General features: G+C 45.9%; 2 protein-coding genes across 2 annotated transcripts in view; one reads left to right on the top strand and one right to left on the bottom strand.

Annotated features, from left to right (window-relative positions):
* TMEM50B (transmembrane protein 50B) overlaps positions 1–19,454 on the bottom strand; it is a 197,198-nt gene extending 177,744 nt beyond the window's left edge. Inside the window, exon 1 of the mRNA XM_069636278.1 lies at positions 19,276–19,454. The gene's annotated coding sequence lies outside the window, so the exon portion shown is untranslated. The remainder of the gene's footprint in view (positions 1–19,275) is intronic.
* A 50-nt stretch (positions 19,455–19,504) lies between these two features.
* The window catches only part of DNAJC28 (DnaJ heat shock protein family (Hsp40) member C28), a 178,969-nt gene continuing 171,948 nt past the window's right edge, over positions 19,505–26,525 (top strand). The window contains exon 1 of the mRNA XM_069636277.1: positions 19,505–19,695. The gene's annotated coding sequence lies outside the window, so the exon portion shown is untranslated. The remainder of the gene's footprint in view (positions 19,696–26,525) is intronic.

Below are 26,525 nucleotides of genomic sequence, written 5' to 3'. Positions count from 1 at the left end.
CAGCAATCAAACATCTGCACACCGCAACAAACATCAAGATTCGCTTAGAGCAGGCAGGCACCCTTACGGCGGCAATTAATACGTTTTGCAGTGTAAAACAAGGATGTCCTCTTGCTGCTATCATTTTCAACCTATTCTTATCAGACATTGGTAGAGCAATTGAAGGTGTCCGCTCAATCTCTCCAAAAATACATAGGTCCTTGATAAGCTGGTTGCTACATGCTGACGACCTGATCTTGTTGGATGCCACACCGATTGGACTACAGCGAAAAATTGAGGCAGTGGAAATTTACGTGAGAACGAATGGCCTACACAAACAAAAAGAAGAGCAAACCTAACACTGCAAAACCTAAAGGCTTCCAAAAACAAAAACTTTAAATGGCATCTGGGAAAGGAGACACTAAGCACCATAACGAACAAAACATACCTGGGCATGCAAATTAGTGCAAACCTAAACGACGGCCCTTGGGCAGAGATTGCCAAAATAAAATGTTGACAATTTGCTGCCAAGCAAGTATACTGAATAAAAAGTACGGGAAATTCTCCTTAAAACCGGTGAGAAACTTCTATTGCCAAAAAGTGGTGCCAGCTTTAATATTTGGAGCCGAAAACGCGTTTGGGAGATCAGATGAGATGTGGTCTACCCTTGAAAACATATTCTGGGTAAAAGTGCTACAATTACCAAAGAGAAACTCCACATTGTGCATCCGCTACGAGTTAAATCGAATTTCCATCAACGCTCGTATCAGCTGGAACATCTTAAGCCCGTTTCGGATAACAACTATGAAAGATGTGGTCCAACAGTTCGAAATTTTGCATAACCCTGGCACTTGCAACTCTGATTGCCTGTTGACTTTATGGAGCAATCGATGTGAGGACATCCTGGACTTCTATGAAATAGATCTAAAAACATTGCATGAGAACCCGAATCTAGCCAAACCGAAAGCGTGGAGACTGTACTGGATTCTAACTGGGAACAAAATAATGAATAGCAGACTTATGAAAGATGCTCCCAGTGAATCAGTGAATCAAGAAAATACAACACGCTACAAAGATACGTGGAGCTGTTTCCGGAAAACAACAGCAGAACCTTGTAAATGCGCTTTTGTTTAAACCAGGCTTGTCCAACCTTTTTGAATGTGGGGCCAAAGCATTAACTTATTGTCACTCGGTGGGCCGGCAAGCCAAAAGTGAACACCCTCACCCAAAGCAGTATATTCAAAAGTGATGGTGTGTGACCTTTGACACAATAGCATCACAGGCATAGCCGTGCAGTCCCAAAGATAGCTTTTTGTGTCGGGGGCAGTGATCAAAGGTTAGTTTCTTGTGATTTCTTCCAGTGTGTATGTGTTGATATTTCTCTGAAATAGTGGGGGCGACCGAGCGTAGCGAGGGAACTATAACGATCTAGGGAGGGTTTGGGGGGTCCCCCCCCCCCAATATGGGGTTGAAATTGTGCATTTTACAGCAGGAAAAGTGACCAAAAAGCCATAAGTTAACAATCAGTTCTAAAGGGGAACATGTACATTCCATGTCACCAACAGCAGACAAGAACATTGTAGAACACAACACATTTTAATGATCAATGTGTCCACAGTGTAAGACAGCACTGTCACTGATGTAACACATTGGACAAAATATGCCTCTGTAGCAACATGTCTATGCTGGCTGTTCCCAATTTAGGCCAGCATTGTCCTCTACAAAGCATGATTGATGCTGCCTGGGCATGTGCCCAGTACATATGCCAGCTTATCTCTGTAATACACATTCATTACTTCTGTGGTAATGAAAGCAGCATAATTCAATTCCAGGGGGCACCTGAGGCAGTAAATGTCCTCCGCCACGGCCCGGTTTATTGGTCGGACCCAACATTGCAGAAATAAATAAATTAATCGTGTCCACAGACCCGACAAACATTGAACAAATAAATAAACCGGGCTGGGGTGCTGACTTATGAATTTTCCGGGGTTGCCCAAATATAGGATGTGACATCACCAGCAGTTATATGACCGCATTTGCACGTAGTCACCAACTTGGTGCGAGGGGGGCGGGGGGTGCAGAACAGTGGAAACATTGGCTAGCATGTACTGCATATACTAAAGTCAATTAAGGAGGTTTAACCTTCCAGTTTCATTCCAGTAGGCCAATGATGCCCCTACTCCACCCCTCTATAATCATCCAGGTTGTAGTAGCCCTCAAAAGGCAGAGCAACACAACTAGGATGGGAAAACGAAATGCCATCCCACCCTGTGAGTGTGTCAAACCTCAGAGCAATGACTGTGCGTGTGCCTCCTACCTTGGAGCACAATCTCACTAATTTGGTGCAGATCTCGCAAGCGGGTGCATGGGAATCCCATGCGTTTGTGTGGGCTGCAGACCCCGGATCACTTGCTCACTTCTTCAGTGTGCAACTCTGGCGAAGGCAGTACTGTCCCAACTGTGAGAAGTGTCGTATTTTCACATTAACTAAGCTTAAGCACTTTGGGTTATTGAATAGTGCTGCTACATTCGGAGTAATTCCATCCCTTTAAATATACTAGCTCTTGTATAACCACAACAGTGTTGATTTATTCTGATGATGATGAAGATGATGTTAGACTTGCTCAGTAGTTCTGGTTCTGTATCATTAAATGTACTTCAGATCTTCAGAGTCTCGGGAGGATAGCTCAGGGGCAACATGCTCACCTTGGAAGCAAGACGACATGGAGCAACACAGGTTAGATCCCTCTGGATATACTATGCGCATTATAAATAACCAATAAAAAATAAATAAATCTGCTGAGAAGTGCTAGGGCCTTGTCAATAAGAGTGTAGCAGCTCAACTGAGAAGTGCTGATGTTGTCAAAAGTATAGCAGCCCCACTAAGATGAACTAGCATTGCCTCAACAAAAGCATAGTATTACAATTATAGAAGCCCTGTTTAGCAAGCTAACCGAGGAGAACCAGCATTGCCCCATTTCAAATATGGCAGCTCTAGTAGAAAATAGATTATGCAGCCCTGCTGAGAAGTGCTGTCACTGTCTCTTTAAAAATATAGAAGCCCATTAGCTCTGCACCATTAGGCCCTGCAAGTACTGTACCATTGAATGCCATTACACTGAACAAGGTCAACAGTATGGCAAGGTCCAGACTGGTTTCTATGTGATAATTTTGCATTTTGAAGAATACAAAAAAGGCCGATTTATTTCGCTGGATTTGTGTGGTCAAAAGGCCGAATTATCACATTCTACTGCCCACCCACCGGTATCCAGTCATAATTTCGAATACAATATATTCGAAAGTAAAAATGTCGAAAATATTTAGTCGAAAAACAAAAATGTCGAAAAACAAAAATGTCGACTTTTTTCGATTTTATGTGTTAATAATAAATATTTTATTAAACTTTTTTTTAAAAATAATTAAAGGTATTTCCATGGGGGGTGGGGGTGATGGGGAGGATGGGGGGGGGGGTTGGGGATAGGGGTTTGGGATGGTTTTTTAAATAATTAATTATTTAATATTATATTAAAGATTTTTTTAAAATAATTAAAGGTATATCTATGGGGGGTGGGGGGATGGGGAGGAGGGGGGGTTGGGGGGGACCCCCCCCCCATAATAAATGTTACTATCTGGGTAAAAAAAAAAAAGTGTTTTGGGTTTTCAATTTTTTTTTGACATTTTTTTTTCGAAATTATGACTTTTCCTATTATATGTATGTGTTTTCGACTTTTTTACATTCGACATTTTTTTTTCGACATTTTTGCTATTCGACATTATGTTTTCGACTTTTTGTCTATAAACACCCCGCTAAATCCCCCAAGAAGGTGATCCCACCTCACCCCACACCGTTACCTTCCTTAGAATTCGGGGGAGTTATCTCCCTCAACGCCTCTGTTCCCTGCCCATAGCATAGCATTCACCCTCACCAAGTTCACACTCAGAAACATGCAAACAGTCTCATTTGCCCTCTCCCTGCCACCTTAGAGGGGTGCACAGATGTACAAATACACCCAGCCCAAAACGATTTTTAGAAATTGGGGGACAGACTTGCTTTGCATCTGTGCCTCCATTTCTAAAAATCGTTTTGGGTTGGGTGTACCTCTACATCTGTGCACCCCTCTTGCTATGAGGGGTGCACAGATGTACAAATACACCCAACCCAAAAAGATTTTTAGAAATTGAGGGACAGACTTGCTTTGCATCTGTGCCTCCATTTCTAAAAATCGTTTTGGGTTGGGTGTACTTCTACAAACGTGCACACAGATGTAGAAGTATACCCAAACCAAAACGATTTTTACAAATTGAGGGACAGATGCAAAACAAGAGCATCTTGCTTTGCATCCGTCCCTCAATTTTTAAACAGGCCTTTTTCTAAATGGCCTTTTCCAGCTACGTATTCCTTTAACAATGTGCAAAATGTGCACTCGCCACTAGACATTGGCTAGTGAAATTGGACTCTTGGTGAATAGAAAATGGTGTGCTTTGTGTATGTAAAGAATTGAGGTATAGCATGACTTTTTAAATGGCTGGCTAGTAGCTTCCGTGGCTGTCAGGTGCTGCAGTTCCCCTTCGACCGCATATCCTGAAGGGTTTACACTGGGGGGCCTTTGCTGCACCAGGGGCTGCTGTGCCTCGAACCCTGAGGTGATCCCTTTCATGGTCGCCACTGGTGTGCCCTGGGGTCTACCGATTTCTTCTGGGTACCCGTGGAAAGGAACTGGTACTTACCATGGTTTTCATCATAACCACACCACATACAGACTTTGTGCTGTTTCCTATGGGGCATTTTCCTCAAGTACCGCATGTTAGGTAAGATTTTCAATTCCATGATAAATCTTCCTCACATGTGTCAACCCCAGAACTTTTTGCTGGACTTGATTATTTGTCCTTGTTCCTGGGCGAGTGGGAATCTTTTTCCCCCTCTAACACTGTGTTTTACTCTTTTTACAGGTGACCTTGCTATGGCTCTCCATAGTGTATGTTTGGATTTATAGTTCCATATAACTTCTGTGCTGAGTGCATTTTACTAGTGCAGCACAGAGCATCTTCTGTGCAGTGTTGCTGGGTTGCCTTTGGGCATCCCTTTTAAATTTCTCTTAATTTACCTTGGGTGAACAACTGTTCCCAAGGGTAATGTGGGATTCCAATCCCCTTTACATTTTATATGCAAGACCAGCACACCCCACCTTGAGTGCTGGGGAGATGCATGGTACCCCATTCTCACTGACCTAGTAACATTGTTGTTACTACAGCAAGCGGTTTATAGTGATATTTTCGAATGCCATAGTTTCGAATGGCAAAGTTTGAATTAAAATGCGTTGAAAAAATGCATTTTTTTTTTTAATGGGGGTGCCCCCCAACCCTTGTTTTTTACCCCTTAACATCCATTTTAGTTAAAAAAATGCATTTTTTCCATGCATTTATTTCGAAACTTTTGTCATTCGAAACTATGTTTTCGAAAAAATGACTGGATACCCGGCAAGAAATGGCGGTGAATCTACTTTAATGCCTTTCAGTCAATATTACTTGCAGGCGGTCAAATGAGCTGCGATAATGCACACCATTTTGCGTGTGCTTGTTGTTTCTTGGGTTTTCTTCTGCATTTCCCGCTGAGGCTCCACAGTGTCTCTGAAGGCAGGAATCGACGGAGGTGTTGGAAAATCTGCAACCCTTTGTCTTCCAGTCTGCCTGCTATAAGGAACCCGTTCCTACTGCAGAGCTGACTGTCCCGATTGGTAGCCAGTCGCCACTTTCTATAAACTGCAGAGAGAGTTTACAGAAGTTGTGCTTGTGTTCCTGGATAAAAGACCGATTGTGGAAGCTGATGACAATTCGAGCACTGGAACCAAATCCAAAGAGGAAGAAGACAGCTGTAGCCGATTCCACTGACCGGAGAGCCTGCTGTGTACCGTTGTCTGTTCTGACCCTTCCTTCCAAGCGACCAAGGGGTCCCAAAGACCAAAGACGACTAGCGAGACCCAGGGGCTAGCGAGACTCACTAGTCCTGAGAAGACCTGCATTTAGAGCCATCCCTCGATGTCTCGAGCCATCCTGTAAAAGGTGCCAAATCCACAGAGCAGCGAGAAGTCTTGAATAATCCTTTGTGGGGAGCCTTTTCTGTCGACTGCTGCTGCAAGTTCCCATCCAGTGTGTGTTTCTTTCATCGTCAGATCAAGAATCCATATATCGAGTCCTGTGCTGCTGCATCGTGAAGGCAACTGTACCAAAGCTACTCTTCTCTGCTGAGGAACTGTGTTGGCTTGGGACAAGAATAGCAGGTGTATTTTTAGGTTTGACTCACCTTGACTTGCTTGCTGCTCTTCTAAATAAGGTTATACTTTGGTGTGTATACCACAAGTATTGAGTTAATTTTATAATTGTGTTTATATGCTCTAATATAGTACTTACCTTTCCAAAGATTACATGTATATAAAATAAACCATTATTTGGACAATACGTAAGTGCAGGAGTGTTTCTTTGGACCATATATATGCTACAATTTCTTTGTAACGATCTACAGCCCTCTCTCCCTCCTAACATAATCCTGGCTGCCCAGTAAAAGTTACCATGATTTCAGGTGGTGCAGCCTTATACTAATAGTAGGAGATTCTATCTTGCCTCAGGTATAGTTTTATAAAGTCATTGGTAGGACAAACTGTACTAACACCACCACAAGGTAATTACCTCGACTGTGGCATGTTTCTATGGTCCCCGGAGTTGTCCATCACGCCTTGGAATTTTAGTGACTGCAGCTGATTTATTAGGGATTTTTAAATCTCTATTATACTCCTTTATTGTATCACGAGTGCTGCTACGGGTTTAGAGTATAGTATGGCTTTCTGGGCCTAGGTACTGTCTTACTAAAATATATGAAAGACTTGTAATCCTCCTGGCTTTATTGGACACTGCGTTCCCCTCTTTACTACTTTTACGTGCTATAACTGTATGGTGTGCATATGCATAATATATTCTGCTTTTATTTGAAGTACAAAAGGACAACTAAAACCAAGTTCTGTGTGGTACCATTGAAACCTGAAAAAGTTGGCAATTACCGTTTGTAATACTGTCTATGGGTCTACTCTTTTACTCACCTCAAAGTCTATATGTCTAGTGTCTGCCACCAGGTATGGAGCTTGCATTTTAGGGTAACGAGTGAGTAAGACTGGCTCTTTACTGTTTTAATATCTACACTATAATCTTTGTTGTGTTATGTTTCATCAGAGTACTAGGTTTTCCCAACTGATTCTTTCGTTACGACTACTGGGGAATAACTGTACCTCCCTTCCAGCCTTCATTCACCATGAGGTTAACCCCGGCTGCGCTTAGCATTGGAGAGTCACGGTTTTTCCATTAGGTTAGATGTTTGCACAGCCCTCAACAGCGGGTTGTGCAAAAGTCTCCCTAACACCAACCACAGACGAAGATGTCACACATGACCCAACTTGTCTAGACTTAGGGCTACAAGGTCCTCAGCTAGACACGCTGCACTTGTACTAATGAAAAGGGAAACGTGTCCCTGCATTCAAGGAACAATGCATCAATTGAGGAGCGCAATTATTGTTGATTAATTTGTGCAATGGCATCTGCCGTATCCTCAGCGTGTGCAGAGCGGATCCCAAAGTTCTTGTAAAGTCACCACATATTCAATAGTCTCAAGCTCAGTTCTGCATACTGTGACATCGGTTATTTAGAACGTCCTGAAGAAGGTGCCCACCCCAGGATGATTGTTGCCATCGTGTGGAAAACACTGGCTCTCCACTTCTTTTTTTGAGGAAGTGGACTGCTCTCAGACAAATCTCGTTCCCCTTGGGTTTATCTTTTTTGGCAGGGACACCAGGTACGAAGCCCTGCACCAAGACCTCCTCTCCTCATGCAGCACCCCTCCCACACAGAGCAGGAAGCTTAAACATTTTTTCCTTGTTGTACACGTTCCACCATCTTTGGTTCCATAGACTGAGGAATCCAGGCAAATATTTCTCTGCACACAAAATCGGTTGGTTATCTAGGTCCATAAAACAGGGCAGTGGGATATTAATTAGGCATTTTAGCGGCCTAAGTCAGTGACCCATGCAGAACTCCTTCATGCCTCGCCTGCTACCAGCGCCAGCTACACACACACACACAATGTGGGCCAAATCCATACCCGTCAACCTTTTGGAGCTTGCAATGCAAGTGAAAAAAAGAAGATGTTGTTCTTGCAGGTGGGAGCTACATTGACTTCTACAGACAAGCAAGGTGACTGGCAGATGAGTCAACTGACGTGTATGACCCGCCAAAAGCAGGTGAGTTGACAGGTATGCAAATCCCCAGGGACACTTGGCTACTGTGCTTCGAAATGAGACAAGGTGGCTACCGTACTACGGAATGAGGTAAGGTGGCCACAGGATCCCCAAAGAGGCACTCGCTTGTGGTGGCTCTACCACCATTTCCTCACTCACAGTAGACCATGCAGACCCTATGCCCACCAGTAATACTGCAACTGTGGTCTGCACCCAGGGCTGCTGCAAGGGTTTTTGTTGCCTTAGGCAAAAGATGGTTTTGCTGCCCTCTTCCCTGGCACACCCCAACACTGGCAAAATGTTACCAAATAAGTACTGCTTCTTCACATGCAAGACTGGCCCCTCGCATGCCATGTTAACGATCAAAACCTACCCCCGTTGTGCTTGATAGCGCTATAAAATGAAATCACTGTCTTGCATGCAATTTTTCTCACTCTCGGGTGAGATCCGTAAAAACCAGAATAGAGAAAAGGCAGCATTATAACTGACCATGTCAGTCACAATAGGAATCAATGAAAATCAGAGATTGGACATCTCAAACCCTCTCACCCCACCTTCCACTTAATAAGCAGATATTGATAAGAGAATTCCATCTTCAGAAGTATTTTAAAGTTCACTCGAATACAGTAAAGGTACTATGAAACAGTGTAAGCTTTCTTTATACACAGAACAGATACAGAAGATAATTGCATTGTAGTCTTCTTTAGCACACAGGACAGGTACAACCCAGCCAGCAGTACACGCTAAAGGTACAGCAGAGTAGACCTGCAGTGCACAACAATCGCACTGATACATTTAGCACAGGCAGCCTTCCCATATGCTATGCATAGAACAGTTGCACAACTAAGACGTATCCTCCAGCATAAAGGGAAAAGATCACGAATTGGGAGCAGGACCACAGGTTTCCTCCACACTACAACATACACAGCATGGGCATCAACACTGAAAGCTTCCCTAATACACACAGAACAGATATAGCATGGACAGAAGCAGTGCAAGCTTTCTTCACAGTGGACGGCATGGGCAGGATAAGTGCATGCATCCCTGCCTCCCCCCATTCCACCCACACGCACACTGAGCATGCTCACAATGGGCAGTGCACCTGCAGTGTAAACTTCCCCAGAACACAGAACACGTGCAGAATGCGCTGGTGCTGCAAGATTCTCTAATCGGGCACAACACAGGCCACATCGCTTTAAGGTTCCATAAAACAAGCACGAGCATAGTCCGAGCTACATCAGGGCAAGCTTTATTCAGACACAGATAAGACCTAGCACTGACACCAGCACCCCAAAGTTCCTAACAACCGATAGGGAAATCCCAGATTACAAGCTTTCTTCACAAATAGAGACGATTGTTAAGCAAACTACAAGCATCTCGCACTGTAACACGTATGCTGGACTGGCTGGCATTGGGTCCGTAAAGCAGGTTCCACATTTTCACTGACTGTTCAGCAAGTTGATTCATTAATTCACCTGCCACACCCTCCTCCCAGCGACTAAACACAATAATATGAGAAAACCCTCTTATGGGAATCTTTTATTTCACTTCAGTATGATCATTTTGAGGTAAACGCTCCTTTATCACCCAGAATCAGGGGTGGGGGATCAGCATTTAGAATATGTTTCAGGAAGGAGACAAACAAAAGCCGCCCCTTTCTTTTTTATATAGTCATCCTGGCAATCCCAGGGAAAGTATATAGCACAGAAAACATCAAATTTGTTGCCAGCTTCCACTGGCGTTTGGCTAGCACCCCGTGAACATAGCTACATCATGTACCAAAGAAAACACAGAAGTGCACGCAATAGTTGTCCCAATCGTGGTGTGCATATAGCCTTGCAACCTGTGAAATTGTAGTGGGAAGACTGATTCACAGAAGACGGTGCTAGTGGATAGCCCTTTTGCAGTACTTTTTCGGAACTGGTGAGCAGGATATTTCTCTTGAACCAGACAGCACTGCATATGTTGTTTCTAGACAATACAAGGTGCAGTATCTGTCGATGCAACGCGCCTTTCCTGCTGGGACTTGTAGTTTCACATTGAAAATATTAAATATATATGTGTAAAATACGCAAAATAGGGGCTGGCTGAAGACATTGCGTATGCCATGGGACTACTTGTCAGCTATGTTGTTGGGGTTGGCAGGCCTGGGAAATTAATAAGAAACAGACCTGCATTTTTAGTAGGGGCTTCCTCTCTTGATACACCCCTCTGCAACTGGTGGTGACTGTGGTGTAGTCCCCTTTAAGCAACCTGTGTGACGGTGGGTCGCTGAATGAATAAATGGGGCACCACGCCCCATGCAGAGAATTGCGCGTGCGGGGCCCGGAACGAGAAGCTTTGTCTCTGTCTCTCTCTGTCTCTCTCTGGGCGGCCCTGTAGCGCTGTAGCGCTGGGTATAGAGGCTTTCAGAGCCTCAAAACTGGCAACGAGGTGGCCGTTGACAGTTTCAAGTGGCTCTGAAAGCCTCTATACCACATACTAAACGCGGTGGGGGGGGCTTGCTTGGCCACACTGGGTGCAGAGTGCAATTAACATGCTCCCGATGGGTCTTTGAGTGCATCCACCCTGCTTGCGCACGAGTGGCAGCCCTGGGGTGAGAGGAGCTGAGCGGGCGTAGGTGGAAGTGCGTAGAGACTCTTCCAGAGGTTGCGGCTCTGCTTCTCTACCATACTTTGGACACTTGGAAAGACAGTTTTAGGTGTGCTCTGGTGGCATGCCTGCAGTCTGGGCCCACATTTTATAGCACCACGACGCTCTAGAGTGGATATTGGAAGCCACAGCATAACTGGGGAGGCAGCTGGTGACCCTGGGCGACGATTCCCATGGGGAATGCTCGTGCCACCACGTGCCACCACGTGAGTGGTGCCTCTAATTCAGTACTGGGTCTCCTGGGAGTGACTGCTGAGCTAAAGATCGTACAATGGCTGATGATGTGGGAGTGCCACCTACAGTTGTTCCAGCGTCCAGACAACAGGGATCGGTGGCACCCCTGGTCGAAATTGATGTTACTGGAGCACCATCCACTCTAGGCCCAAGAGGACTACTATGGTTGGAAAGACTTAAAATGTTGATAGGTTTGCTAATGATTTTGAGGGGGATCGGTAAGCTGAAGGGCAAACCAATTAGTATATATATAGAAGAATCTGTGCAGCCTATGCCCGTAAAGCATCAGAGGATTCCGTTCCATCTACGAGATCTGGTGAAGAAGGCAATATGGTTTGGTTGGACATAATAGAAGCAGTGGAGAGCCCCACCCGTGGGTTTTGCCCATTATGGTGGTTCGCAATCTGAATCAATAGGACTCGGTGCGTATTTATGTGGACATGCGCCTCCCCAACAAAGCCATGAAGCGGGAGAGGCCAATTACCCCTACCATCAATTACATTGTTGCATACCTTTAAGGGGCTTTGCTCTTTTTCAAAATAGACCTGAGCGCAGGGTACATCAGTTGGTCCTGCATCCTGATTGTAGGTATTTCATGACCTGTACTAAGCACCAAGGTCTCTACCGCTACAAGAGACTCAGTTTCAGGGTATCTTTAGTGGCTGAAGTCTTCCAAAATGCAGCACGAGGGGCACTGGCTGATATCCCTGGCACATTAAATATCAGCAATGATGTGCTTGTAATGCAAAGACAGAAAGGGAACACCTGGGAGGTACTGGAGAAACTGTTCCAACGAATAAGATCATTGGGGATGACTGCACAAAAAAAGTAATTTCTGAAAAGACACCTGGAATTTTAGGCTTTGTGTTGCAGCAAGGAGGGGTTTCAACTGACCCAGCCAAAGTGAGACACATTCAGGAAGCCAAGGCACCAGAGAATGTTTCGGAGGTCCGAAGCTTCTTTTTTTTTTTTAAATATGTTTATTGTTTTTTTCAAGTACAATACAACCAGCATCATCAACATAGTACTCAGTTATGTGTCAATAGTAACTCACCCCCTTCCCTCCCCCCCAATGCAAACCCAGACCGGGACATTGGGCTGTCTGCGCTAAGGTGAGCCTGGGCTGTCCAGGTCCTCGCCTGAGGAGCAGTCTTCGTTTGGGCAGAACAGAGATGCTGTGAGGGCTATCCATTGTAAAAGGTCCTCAGAGTCGCCAATTTTTTGTTGTCGGTGCGCCAGCTCCCAGGCCCCGGTTTCGGCCACAGTCCATCTACGGAGGTCTTCCCACCATGTTGTGAGGCTAGGGGCTCCGGGGCGCTTCCAGGCCATGGCGATACCTCTTTTTGCCAGGATGTACATTAAATCCTTGAGTCCGTTACGGGGCTTGTTCTTTTTGCCTCTCGGGTATGAGCCCAAAATGCAGGCCCTGGGGGACTGCACATCCAGTGTTATGTCCTCTTCTGCTACCCTAGCTTGAATCTGGGACCAGAAGGTCTGTATGGCCGGGCAGGCCCAGAACATGTGGGTCAGTGTGGCTGCAGGTTCTTGGCACTTTGGGCACGTCACCACACCGGTGCCGCTGAATCTTGAAATGACAGCTGGGGTAAGGTAGGCTCTGTGGATGATGTAGAACTGAATAAGCTGGAATCGGGCATTCCTGGAAACTCTTTTGTGGTAATGCGTTATGGTTTCCCATTCCGTGTCTCCAAACTGCGTGTTTAGTTCAGATTCCCATTTGCCTTTACATTTGAGTTCGTTATGTGTGGTGTTGTCAATTAGGATCTCATAGAGCCTCGAGGTTTCGTGCCCCCCTTCTGCAACGCTCAGCAAGTTTTCGATGACCTTGTGCCCGGCGCAGAGGGATTCTGCATCTGGCCATCGCTTCTTGAGCTTTTCCAACACCGCCCCGTGTAGAAGGAACTGACCCAGCGGGACCCCTGTCAACTCATGCAGCTCAGGGAATGTATGGATGCCCTGGTCATCCACCAGGTCACCCAGGGTGGCGATACCAGAGGGTTCCCATATGTTCCGGATCGCCTTTCGGTCCTCTGGTCTGGTGGATATGATAGCAGCTATTGGGATTTGTGGGGTGTAAGGGTCAGTCAACTTGACCGATTTGCAGGCCCGATTCCAGATCTGGGTGCCCAGGCGGATTAGGTGTGCATTATGCGTTTTTGGCGCTGGTTTAATCCAGAGAAGGTCCCTGAGCAACCAGGGTGCGTCTGGGGGCTGTAAGAGGCGTGTGTCCGTTGAGGCGTCATCAGCCATCCCGGTCCGAAGCTTCTTAGTTATGGGGACATACTGGATGCTTCATTAGAGACCTGCCCACCATTTCGGAGCCTCACGAAAAAGGACACGCCATGGAGATGGTCCCCACTAGAACCAGCATCTTTGGAAGGCATTAAGGCAGCCCTTACGGGGCAGTTTTTAACCCGGACAAGAGGCGGTCGCCGATGCAAGCCCATTTAGCCTGGGGCTGGTGCTCACTCAGTTGGACAAGAATGGCCACGTAAGACCGGTAGCGAGCAGAGCGTTAGCCGCAGTGGAACAGAGGTACTCCAAAATTGAGAGAGATGCCTTAACTTTGTTGTGAGGTTGCAGGTATTTTCATTTGTACATCTACGGGAGACTTGTAACCGCCATATCTGATCATAAGCCTTTGACCCCATCCTGGCGAGATCCTCCTCCAAACACCCTGCAAGAATCGAAAAATGACTGCTGTCACTGCTGGAGTATAATGTGAGTCTTGTGTACCACCCAGGCCGCAACAATGCAGCAGACTATTTGTCCATGCATTCCCCACAAAGTGAAACGTCGGTGTACTAGGAGGTAGAGGACACTGAAGACTTACTTCGGTTAGTAACAGAGGCAGCAATGTCGAACTCCATGTCGATAGATGAGCTGAAAGAAGGGTCGGAGAAGTATGACTGTTTTAGCCTCCTGAGAGATGCCATCAAGGATTGAGACTGGAGATGGGTATTGGGCAGCCCGGACAAGAGGAAAGAGACTGCCCAGTAAAACTTTGGAACAACTCTGGAAAGTCAGGAGTGAACTCACCTTCACAGGTGAGGGGCTGGTACTAAGAGGGTCCAAGATTGTGACTTAAGTCCATTTGATCCCCAGGGTGATTGAGCTGGCTCATCAAGGGGCACCAAGGATCTGCCAAAACCAAATCTCGGTTGTGGATGAAAGTGCGGTTGTCTGGACTAGAAGAAAGGGTGGACAATGTTGTGAAGGAGTGCCTGTGGTGTTCGGCGTTTGCTCCAGGGAACCAAGGATTGAATAAATGCTGCACAGCTCCAAGCCCTGGGAGATACATGTCGATTTTGGCCGAATAGGAAGAGACACTCAATTCTTAGTCCAGATCGATCAATGGTCTCGGTATCTCAAGGTCGGGTTTGTGCCCTCCAGAGCATCGTCGGATGTGCTACTGGCACTCGAGAAGATTTTTGCATCACATGGGCTGCCCGACTAGGTGCGCTCAGACAATGGACCACTGTTCCAGAGTGAGGAGTTTGCTGAATTCATGTAAAAGTGTGGATTTCACCATCGGAGAATAACACCTGTATGGCCAAGGGCCAACAGAGAAGTGGAGAGGTTCATAGAACAGTAAATAAGGTATTCTGAATTGCCCATGAACAAGCGGCCAGTCTCCAAAGAGAACTATACCAACTATGCCACCCTCCATTGCTCCACTGGAGTGCCCCGGGTGAGGCGTTGTTAAATTGGTGTCCCGGGGGCTAATACTGACACAGAACACTGGGTCCTGGGTGAGATTGATGATCAAACAGCAACGGATCGCAGAGCAAGTAACGAATATGAGACCGCCCGGGGGGGGGGCCTGAATGACTATGAATTAGCGTTAGGGGATACGGTTCTATTAAAAAACTGATACCCAGAAGGGAAGTTATCCCTGACTAATGAACCACGTCCATTGGAGATCGTGGATGCAAGGGGTCCATGATCACTGCTTCCAATGGGCATAGTACAGTGACCCGGAACTTGTTTTTCTTTAAGGAGTTTGATATGCGTCTGACGTCAGGCCGGTGAGTGACTAAATGGGGCGTCATTCCACGTGCAGAGCACAGAAAGAGAAGCTCTGTCTCTGTGTGTTTCAAGGCGTTGTATCCAATTCGTGTCTTAGCAGAAGCCTTCCTCTTAAGAATTGCTAAAGTGCTGCATTTCACATTAATCAAGACCCATGTGACTCCTACCAAAGAAACACGAGATCCAGGCCACACAGAGATCCAAGCACAGGACCATCTTGTGTCACAATTTCAGGTGTTGTCATTTAAACAACTAGGCTGCACTGGCAGATGCAGATAAAAAGGTATGTAGAGAGGGGGCTGTCACAGTCATCCGATAAAGTCAGAGGACAGAATGTGGTGTAATTGTCTGCCACTTATTCAAACAACCACACTGGGAAAATTCCAACCATGGTCTTTGTGTCGGTGGGGGCCCATACAACCCTTATACAGAGTAAAAGACACATTCACCTGCAAAGGGACCTTTTTCCCTGTGCGCCCTCCTTTGCCTTTTGGAATACGCTGCTCCCTGCAAGTGCCTAGATCGTCTAGTGCTTGCACCAGCCCTGCCTGCACCTTTAAACATGGGGTTGCGCTGGGGCAGTGCACACGTGCTCACCCGAGGCCCTGCCACTTCACAGTTCTTTCTGGCCCACAGCACTATGGTTTATCCAGGGACACTTAACTGCTAGGGCTTTCAGCACTGCTGCCCCCCCCCCCCCCGCTCCCTCATCTGGCTGCTTCAACATGCTCTGACTTTGTGAATACCCCATATATGATTAAAAAATTAAAAAGGTCTTCTTTAAGATGCTGGGCAGCAAGATCGGGGAGCTATTATGGGGAACAGTTTGGTGCAGGGTGGCTCTGGAAACACTTCCGTCGAGCAGGAGGATTATCCCTCCCCGATTTTTAAACATAATTCAGGGCTGTCTAACTGCAGGCGGAGGCTCACTGGGATGCTTCCCCAGCGGGAGATCAACAATGCCTGTTGAACACATTTCCCGAGACACAGGGAAGGGATTGTTCTGCTTTGGGACCCCAATGTGCAAAATTGGGATGGGAAATACACACAAAAATCCGAGAGAGAGATATGGGGCAGGCTGCAAGGGAAGTTTCACATGGTAGCAGTCCAGAACTTCTGATAAGACTTGAGGCCGATTTGTGGGCAGTGTAAGGATCTGGACCTCACCAACCTACGTAACAAAAGTTGCTCTAAGATAGGAGACTTTTTTGAGGGAGGGAAGTTACTGACTTTCGAGCATTGGAAGGAAACGTATGGCATGAATAAAGGTGTGTTCCTTGTATACGCAGAGATAGTGAAAAGATTAGCTGATTTATGGGAGGCAATACTGGAGGAGCCGGAAACTAACTATATTACAGTTGATGCGGAAACTTTAAGGGGAAAAGGGGACCATCTCAAGACTATCTACAGGTATCCAGGAACAGAAAAGGAGCTTAGATCTGGGGGTGCAAGCCAAATGGGAGAGAGATATAGGTCATGCAATCTCAGAGAAGCAATGGATATGTATGAGAGCAAGTTAAAAACACAAGGTTAAACCAAATTGAGTTTAATTATCTGTATAAGGTCTACATGACCCCGGCACGGTTAGTTGCACGCAGTGAACCCACAAATGTCACATTGCTGTCCGAGATGTGGTCAAGTAATGGCAGGATTTTGGCATATGTCATGGGAATGCCCGAAAATTATAGCATTTTGGGAGGAGATAATCAAAATATTCCATGGTCATATTCGTAAACGGGAGCTATGCCTATGGAGTTTGATACCGGAAAAGAAAACGTATAAGTTGAGGAAAAGAATGGTTAAATCCCTGCTAATTCTGACAATTAGAAGAACTGCAATATCTATCAAGGAAGCATATGGGCCCTCTTTACAAGCCTGGATTACAGATGAACAAGGGTGGGGTATGGCGGAAGCAGAGATATTACGGAAACAAAGGGAACCAGACGAGGAAAGGGCTGGTGGGCTGGATTGGGTGCAACTAACAAATTGATGGCCTCTCCAGACTGGCGGCCACCATGAAGTGGACCCATTGGTGCATATCACTATACTATAGGATGTATAAGCAAATCGGACGAATCAAAGAGAAGGGCTATCAAGTTCTGGCATTTTTTTGGAAAGCAGAGGGTTCAGTGAGTAGACATGTGCATGATTGTCACCATATAACTGACGCAATTTAGCAATGGCTAAAGTTTATGTTGTAACCTGTTATGTGTATGATGGAAATTAACAAAATTAAAATCAATGTTCTAAAAAAATTAAAAAACACATGCTCCTGGAATCGTTACCCAGGTCAGGCTGGGCAAATTCCCTATGCCCCTCCCGGCAAGAGAGGTCACTGGGGCACTTGAGCAGCACACCCATGTGATGGGATAATTATTGGGGGGGGAGGAAGGAATGCGTTTATCCATTAGATCATTGGGATACCCTCCCCACCAGAGTTCTCACAAAGGTTCTCTCTGTAGCTCGTCACCATTGTTGTAAATAAGGAAACCGAAAATTATAGTTAATACAGTGGCACTTCATGTAAGTTTATTACAAGAGCTTCTAAAATAAATGGAACATATAGTTACACTGGACCACTGGCAACCCCATCCAAGACATACTTGCCAACATTATGTGACCAAAAAGGTGTAGGATTTTTCAAGTTTCAAAAATAATACTTCGCATAACAATTACATCACAGGCAAATACAAAACATACATTGTAGCCACCACTGGAGCATTCTAAAATACACACCCCATCAAATAGCACAACCTGGAAAGATGTTCAAATGTTTAAAATGTATAATTCTGAACTGTAAATTAACATCAAATTCAAATAACCTAACTTCACAGAAGGTAATCACACAGAGCTGGTAGGCAACCTTTGCCACTGCAATATAGCAGCAACTGGGCAGTACATATTTATTCCTGCAGTGCAAGATAAATAACCAGACATGGAGATTGATACCTCCTCAGTTTGATATGCAGATGCTGATGCTACGCTCTTCCACTTGTTACTGGTGGTTCACCTAAGGCCTGTCCTGTCATGTAGCTTTGAGGTCAGTGGATTGGTCTGAGCCCATCACTCAAAGTAATCACGTTGCCGCCCACCGCACGGACAGACTAATGTGTTAAATGTTTTGTCCTGGGCCGGTCTCAAGCAGCCTGCCTGAGTCACACTAATTACCTGCTCCTGTAAGAAGCAGTAGAATCTGACACTCAAGTCTGTAGGTGGTAGGACTGCTTAAAAAGAAGTAACCTACTGCCTAAATCAGCAGGGTAGGTAAGTATGGGACTAACTGGCCGAGTAAGAACACGTATTCAGACATCCACACAAGGAACATTCCAACCATTGTCATCACACTCCTGCAAGATTCCGGTACTCTGAAGCATGTAGGAGAAACACACTACACTCAAGTAACACAAAAGTCGTAGACGGTGCGTCACCCACAAAGTACACGTTTTGTCTCGTCCCATGACATCACCCGAAGCAAGCGTTGCACCATAAAGCTCCCTCCCAAATCTCCCAAGTGAAATAAAAAGTTGGCAACTCTACTAACACCACCAAATGAGCACACCAGCATTTGTTTGTAGTGTGCGGAAGCTGTTCAGTTTTTTTTAGGCTAAACACTTTTTTCTGAGGATGAACGTAACAACAATTTGGATTTAAAGAGGTTGGGCTCTATATATTTGCTGGCCTGTGAGCGCGAGGCACAGCTTTAATTAGGAAGGTGTTTACCCGTTTGTAACAATAACCTCAACAGGGGGGGGGGGAGGGCGATACATTTAAACTACATAATCTCACATATATTTAAATTGCTTATTTTATTGAAACACTCATGTTTATACACATTATCGGCAGGTGACTTCTCAATAGGAAGCAGGCTTCTCCATTTCAAGCACTGTGTACAGTTGTTCATTTAAATGTTTCATTTTCATACATAAAGCGAGCACATGCAGAATTCAAAGCAACGCTCAGTTTCCCTTTGCCAAGGAGTAGCTGTCAGTTTCACGGTTGGACCCAGGTAGGTCCGTTCACCCACGGACCTGACAGCTACAGCAGGATAGCGGGGATGGGTGAACTCAGGAGGTGCAAGACGTACCGTGGCGCTCAATGGGACCAGCCGCTGTATACCAACGCTTCCTCCTGGAAGAATGTACGCTAGTTCCCATTACAGGAAGCAACCAGGCGACGCCTGCCTCTCGAGCAGTGACGCAAACATGCCGAAGTGGGCCACACATGCGCAATGACTCCACTCTAAGCCCGCCTCCTTCTGTGGCAGCTTTCCCCTGATTAGCCGTGGATTCTCGAGGGGAGGGGCAAGATGACTGGAAAAATGAGCCTATGAAGACCGCGCACGAGTCGCCCAAGTCTCCTGCCGAGCCTTTCTATTCCAGTCCTCCTTCTGTTTCTTCTGTTACTAGTCGAACTACATCTCCCATCGTCGTTGACCACAACCGACAACATATGCGACAAGGTCTCTGGAGCGCAAACTTTCCTTCAGGTTGAGGTACCTTGTAAGGTGTGTATTTGCAAAGAGCAGACGGCTCCGTTTTTACGGAACCCAGAAAAAGGTTTTACTCTGTTGCATAACTGATATACCCTCGCATGCATTTCCCAGTGTACCTTTTCCCGACAGGCTTGTGACGTCCTTAGGTTTATTTGCATGCATATGGACTTTTGGATGTGCCTCATTGAAACATGTCCAGGTGTCCGATTGGTTTATTTGAAATTCGTGTGCACAGGGATTCCTTACACGGGGAGGCTTCCGCCTCAAGAGACGGGAATCTCCAGTATTTTTTAACCAATAAGGTTCCCTGACTGGGGTTACCTGTTCCCTCCCAGAGGCAGGGATGGGATAAGGCCACCCCCACCAATCCCTGTACTGTTTTTATTACCTGTTTTTCTAGAGGAGGCAATGAGTAGATTTTCATTTTTTTGGTTCCCTTTCCCATAGTTCAACCTTTTGACTCCAAGGGATGGGCAAAAACACCGAATTTTCGTTTCAGGCAGGTGAGATTCCATTAAAAGTAATGGATAGATACGGACCTTGGTGGGTGAGTGCACACCTCTGGCGACACCTGTAAAAAGCGTGTGAGTTGAAAGGCATGCCTTTCCCACAGGTTCGGGAACTTAATGGCATGCTGTCGTAATGAGTTTCATGGCTCGTGGGCTAGAGGCATGGGCTCGTGATGGGTTCCTGATGTAGAACGCGCTGTGCGTGGTGGTGTGTGAAGATTCTACCTTTGGCAGTTGGGGATTACAGTTGCTGCCGGGTTGGGTGTTACCGGTGTCATTGATTACAATCTCTCCTAATGGGAGATGGCACTGTAACATGGAATAAAATGACCACCGTATTACTTACCTGCATGTACAGCATTTGTCGCGGCGAGGTTACTTCACATGCCTTCTTCTTCCACCCTATTATGAGGCTTCTCTGGCCCCCATACATGCGATGCAGGATCGCGCAAGGAGCACACAGGACACAAACTTAATGCTCAGGCTCCGCACGTGCAACTGCTGTGTCTGTGGCATGACGCCCCATTCATTCAACTTGTGGCCTGACATCACACTGCTCGGTCACTTAAAGGAACCTCACTACACTCCTCCTTTTACATATAATTGAAAAACATAAGACATTTGAACTTAACCAAACTTTGGTCACCTGTAGGAGACACATAAATATTACACCGACCATCACCATATGTTCCTTATATAGTCCTGCAACCATGCTGGTGGCCTCCTCTACTCTCTTTGCAGAATCCTCATTTCTTCTGACAGGTTGGGATCAGGGTCCACTACCACCTCTGGATATCTTGAGTTTTCAGGGTTGTCCATCCTCTTCACTCTGAAAAATCATTGGTCTTCTTCCATTCTCTCAGCCTCAGGTGGGTGTGGTGGATATTCCCCTTGTGTCTCATCTTCTGATCCTATTTTCTTAAAGAAAGACTAGTTTCTGGTCACAGTACTATGGCTGCTTGACGCAGTGATCATTGACCCTTTTGACATCTACAATCTCCAGTGGTCAAGACTCATAGGTTCGGGACAGTTTGTCTTCTGGGCATTAGCATTTCAGCAGGACCGAATCGCCCAATGCTAGGTCATATTACTTCAGGCCTCTCCGGTCATTCTCGTACACATTTTTTGCACTCCGATTCTCTGCTATTGCCTGATTGTCAATCTGTTCTGGCACCCAATGCTTCGTGTCAGGTATCGGCCCTCAATGGCATCTGTTGAACAACGCCTCTGACAGAGGCACTCCAGAAGAGCAATGTGGGGTGGTGCAGTACTCTCTCAGAAACTGGTACAGTGCTCTTTGGAGGCAGGATCCTTGGCCATGGGCAATTCTGAATACTTTGTTCACTGTCTTCCATGAACCTGTCTGCCTCTCCGTTCGTCCTTGCCCATACCGTTGTTATTTTGCAATGGCGAATTCTGCACTCCCCCCCCTGAATGCAGCAAAATCCCCACTCTGGAATGGAGGTCCATTATCAGAGCACACCTCCGGCAGCCCATATGACGCACAAATCCTATCCAATGCAGGTAGCACATCTCACAGCTGTAGAAGGCACAACCTCGACCTCGGGATACCGCAACCATTGATCAATTGCAACTAGGACGTGGGTGTCGCTTCCTATCGAACCAAAATCCACGTGCACCATTTCCCACGGTTTGGAACTCCGTGGCATGGATTCAATCCTTGGAGCCCTGTCTGCCTGGGCATAAGAGGCACTGTTTTACAAAGTCATCGACCCTCTCCCTCTCTTCTAGGCCTGGGAACCATACCTTCATGCGCAATTGAGATTTGGTCTTAGCTGACCCATAGTGAGCTAACTCAATCACTGGGGGGATCAACTGGGAGGGAATCATGATCATTGATCCTCTCAGTACCAGTCCATCATCCGTGAATGTAAGTTTGCTCTTAACCCGCCACAGCTGTTGCTGTATCTTACGGGCTGTCTCTGTCCTCTTGTCCAAGCTGGCCAACACCCATCTCCAGTCTTCGTTGGTGATGGCATTCCTCAGAATGCAGAAGCAGTCAACCTTTTCTGACCACTCTCTCAGCTCCTCTATCGACACTGAGTGGGGCATGGCCGCGTCAATTGAAGCAGAGTTAAAGAGTCCAGAAATGTGACAAGTTACTGCTTTTATTAATTCAAAAGCAGGGATAGGTACCCGATTTCTGCAGCGTCCAAATACACTCTCAGTTCATTACAGGCTGGTAGTGAGGTTGTGTTCCACCGTTACATCTCAATCAAAAAGTTACATTTCTGGACCTTGTGCGAGCTGGGATTGGGTGAACAGTATAGCAAGATTTAAATCCTATAGGGAATAGATGACCTGATTAGCCTGCCCATATCGGTTGGATCCGCCTGGCACAACCCACAGGAAGCCAGTGTGAGAATTCTCAACTTGGGAAATTTACCAGCATATGAGCACAATAATTGGTGGAAAGAATGGCTTCAGGGTCCCGCCTGTTAACCACCAATGTTACCAACTCTCTGACTCCTCTGGCCCTGAGCAAGGACATTCCAGCCTTCAGCGTCATGCTGTGTCATATTTTTGCATCTTCTGTCCTCAGTTTAATGGGAACAACAGTTTCTGCTTGCCTCAGATGAATGGGCATTGTTCCCCAGGTTCAGATCATGTGTCTAGGGACCGCCGAATTGAGCTATGCTTGCATTTATGAACAATTTCAGCTCCCAGCCCTTGCAGGTGTTCCATCTTTTCTGTTGATTCGAAACACTCTCTTCCAGCGTCCTTGACAAGGTTGGGCAAAGCAACTCCACTGCCAGCTCTGCTTCGCGTTTCTCAGGGAAATCAGTGTGTCGGGCCTATCCCTGTGTTTGGAGCCTTCCCAATGTCTTCTATTAATTACACTGGAGCTATTGCTTCCATCTTTATTTTCATAGCTGTTCATGTTAGTTTATTTTAGGTTTCTGCAAGCAGTCCATGTGTGTTCTGTAAGGAAATCGTGGTGGCAACAGTAAAGACAGACACAAGTGATCACAGTTCAAGGGTGTTTTATAAACTCTGTAGGTTGGAAAAACGCCTAATCTAAATCTAAAATGGGAGCAATCTACGACCATCAAATAATAATAAAACAGTTCTAGTGGCATCTTGTCAAATAAAAAGGGCCTATACTAAAAAAAACTATTGCCAACCCTTACAACTAAATACAACAAAGAGTGTGGGATAGGGTTCACAAGAAAGAAAAGTGTTATAGGACAGGATGTTATAGCCAGTTAAGTCTCTTTTCTACAAAGATGTCTCTTTCCTCAGACGACCTGATGCGTTCAAAATAACAAAACAAATGTTCCTCTTCTGTATGCACGTTGAGTGATGGCTTTCACCCCTGGGCCCCCCTCTCCTGGATTCAGACCCCTCTCAAATGGCAGACTCCCTCTATCGGGTTCACTACAGCTTTGATTCAAAAGATTTCCTCTATTTCATCACGGCGGGTGATGGCTTTCACCACTGCATCCCCCTATTCCGGGCTCAGACCCTTTCCGAATGTTAGCCTCACTCTGTCAGGTTCACTACAGCTTGTATTCAAAAGATTTCATCGGTTGCATTCACGAGTCGTTGGGTGATGGCTTTTCAGCCCTGGGTCCCCCTCTGCTTTCTCAGACCCTTCTCGAATGTTAGCTTCCTTCGTCGGGTTTACTACAGCTTTAATTCCAAAAGATTTCACCTGTGGCATTCACAAGTCTTAATGTCTTTTTAAACTATCTACTGTGGACATCCCTCCGTCGGGGTTCACTCTTGTCAACACAATGTTCATCGGGCATCATGCTTCGCCTGGTTCTGCAGGCATCCCTCAGCCGGGTTCATGTTTACCAGTCACACAGTTCTTTCTACTTTATCACGATACAGGATTTTTCCCTTAACTTGTCGTTTGTCAGTCAAAGACTTTCGACTGTACAGGGTGTTTTTCTCAACCCCTGAACGACCACTTTGACCTTTCCCTTGCTGCTTTCCTGTGGCCTTCTGGTATCAGTAGTTTCAACAATAAGGGGGATCAGCCAGAATCTTTTGAGTGAGCCCCCACGTGGCGCCAGACGCCTCTGCAGCTGGTTTTCCCATTCAATGTTAACGGTTCTTTGATTTTCCCTTAATCTGCCATTTGCAACTTTCACTCAATACAGTTTGGTTTCTTATCGGTTCTCCCTTCGATTCACCGACTGTGATGAACTGCTTGGCTTTTCTTGTCTCTGGATTCAAGGTACAGCCCTTAAACCCTTAAATGCTGAAGCAAGTACCACGGTAGCAAGCGTCTCTCCCTGCTTTGGTTATCAGCAGAGGAAGGCTGTGATCACCATTGACATCTGCTACAGCACACATCGGCTATTGTTCAGTCTTCTGCTTCCTTTTCCAGAGGCTTTGCATGTCTGGATCGAAATGGGCAAGGCCGCTTCTCTCCTTGTCGCTCCTTCAGTTCTCACCATATTTCTCCTCCTCTTGAACTGCCGTCTTGGAATAGCTCTGTAGAGGAGCAGCCAACTGCCTCTGCAGGAAGTCCCACCCCCCTACTGCTTGTGTGCTGAAAGCTTGAAATAGTGCCATATTTGACACCATCAGTTGTGACTATTCCGTGTCGTGTTTTCGAGAAAAGGTATCCACTAAGAAAACCCTATCACGTGTATTCCCGAAGTGATGACAATCTCTTGAAGGAGATCCCCGAAGGAATTTGAAAAACTGAGAAAGAAAAGTTGGTGACGTCACAAGAAACAAGCATGAGGCATTGAGAAGACTGACATAGAGAATGTATGGACCTTATAGAAACTGATGATGAAGTAAAGAATTGAGTAAACTTTCATGTGCAAAACGAAGATTGCACGTGTGAAAAGCATTGAAGAAAATGCACGCCGTTTAATAAATGTACAGATGCACCAACACAAGTAGACTAAGTGATTATAGAAGCTGGCTATACGTAGTGAATAGACTGCAGGCGAAGCCGCCATTATATAGAATCTGGGTATCGGTTTCACAATTTTAGTATGTTCAGACCATGAAGAGAAGGGCTGAAGACTGTGTCAGTGCCAAGAATTAGCTGGGAGCATGGAAGGAACGAGACAGGCTTTCTGGCCTGGTGTCAAGAATGAAGGCAGCCAAGAACTGGTTATCCTCAAAGAACAGTGAACGTGAGAAGCTGAATTATCCCTCGTTAAGGTGCAAAGAAAGAACATCATGAGGGCCAAGTTTATTAAATCAAGACAAATGCTGCAAAAGGAGCTGAATTGTGGTCTCCTGGCAGGTGAACCAAGGATGGGAATAGAGTGGGCACGCTTTCCAGAACTTTGATAAGCATGTGCCCGTACTCACTTATATTCCCAGAGACGAGAATACATTGCAAGGCCAAGTTCAAAGACAGTCTCCATGCCAGAAGGTATAGTTGATGAGATATGGTGAGGTGGTACAGTCAAGTCCACCTCCTGGCATCTGGGTCTGAGCTCACATACAGCTAAGTGAATCGAATGTTCCAGAAGGGCACGAGTGTGCCAACCGATTGCAGAAGGCCATATAACGAAGGGTCTTATAGTTTGAGAGCCAATAGAATACCGTGTTTCTAATAGCTGATGAAGTTGACTTGCACTAGGGGTGGGCATGAATGGTCCACCTGACTGTAGAGACCCAACCACAACCCGGCCCCTTATAGAAAGTATACTTGGATATTCCCCTTGAGCCAACCACAATCCCCCATAGATTTTTCTTATTTGCCACATAGTATGACATCACGTATGACAAATTTTTAGTATATAAATGTGTTTTTATGTGAAATGTATTGGGAGCTCCAGTGAACATCCGTTGTAACTCCCTGTTTTAGATAACTGATATTAAAACAATAAATAAACTTTGCGTCCTTCCTGAGATGGTTTCATTATTGGAGTACAGAGTTATTCTGTTTCCCATCCATCTGCTTGACACGCTACCTAAATTAAGGCCCATATGGTCAGGTGGTAGGGTAAGACCCATCGACCTGTTAGCTCTAGATTTTCAGACGTTCGACATCCTCCGCCATCTAGCCGGAAGATCGCTGGGTTTCCTGTGGAGAGCGGGCAAATAGAAAACTTGCAAGAAAGCCGAGATGGTGGGCAGTGTCCCTCTTTGACGAAATCCGTACCTGGTTTCCACAGGTGCTTTTCGGACAGAAGGCGAAAGTGGTCGGTTGGAGGAGGAGATGATACTGAGGGCCTTGAGTCAAATGACTGAATGGTGAGTAGACTGATGGGAATGGCGAATTAAAGGGACGGGATTGTGGTGATTTAAAAAGTAACAGGAGTAACAGGAAATGTGTGAAGATAGGAAGCGCCCAGAAGCCTGACCCAAGGGGGTCTAGAAGAGATCGTC

Source organism: Ambystoma mexicanum, chromosome 7p (genome assembly GCF_040938575.1).
Source record: "Ambystoma mexicanum isolate Mex_15411 chromosome 7p, UKY_AmexF1_1, whole genome shotgun sequence".
Classification (NCBI taxonomy): Eukaryota; Metazoa; Chordata; class Amphibia; order Caudata; family Ambystomatidae; genus Ambystoma; species Ambystoma mexicanum.
The sequence above is the reverse complement of the archived record's forward strand: the minus strand, read 5'-3'. Positions and strand labels throughout refer to the sequence as shown.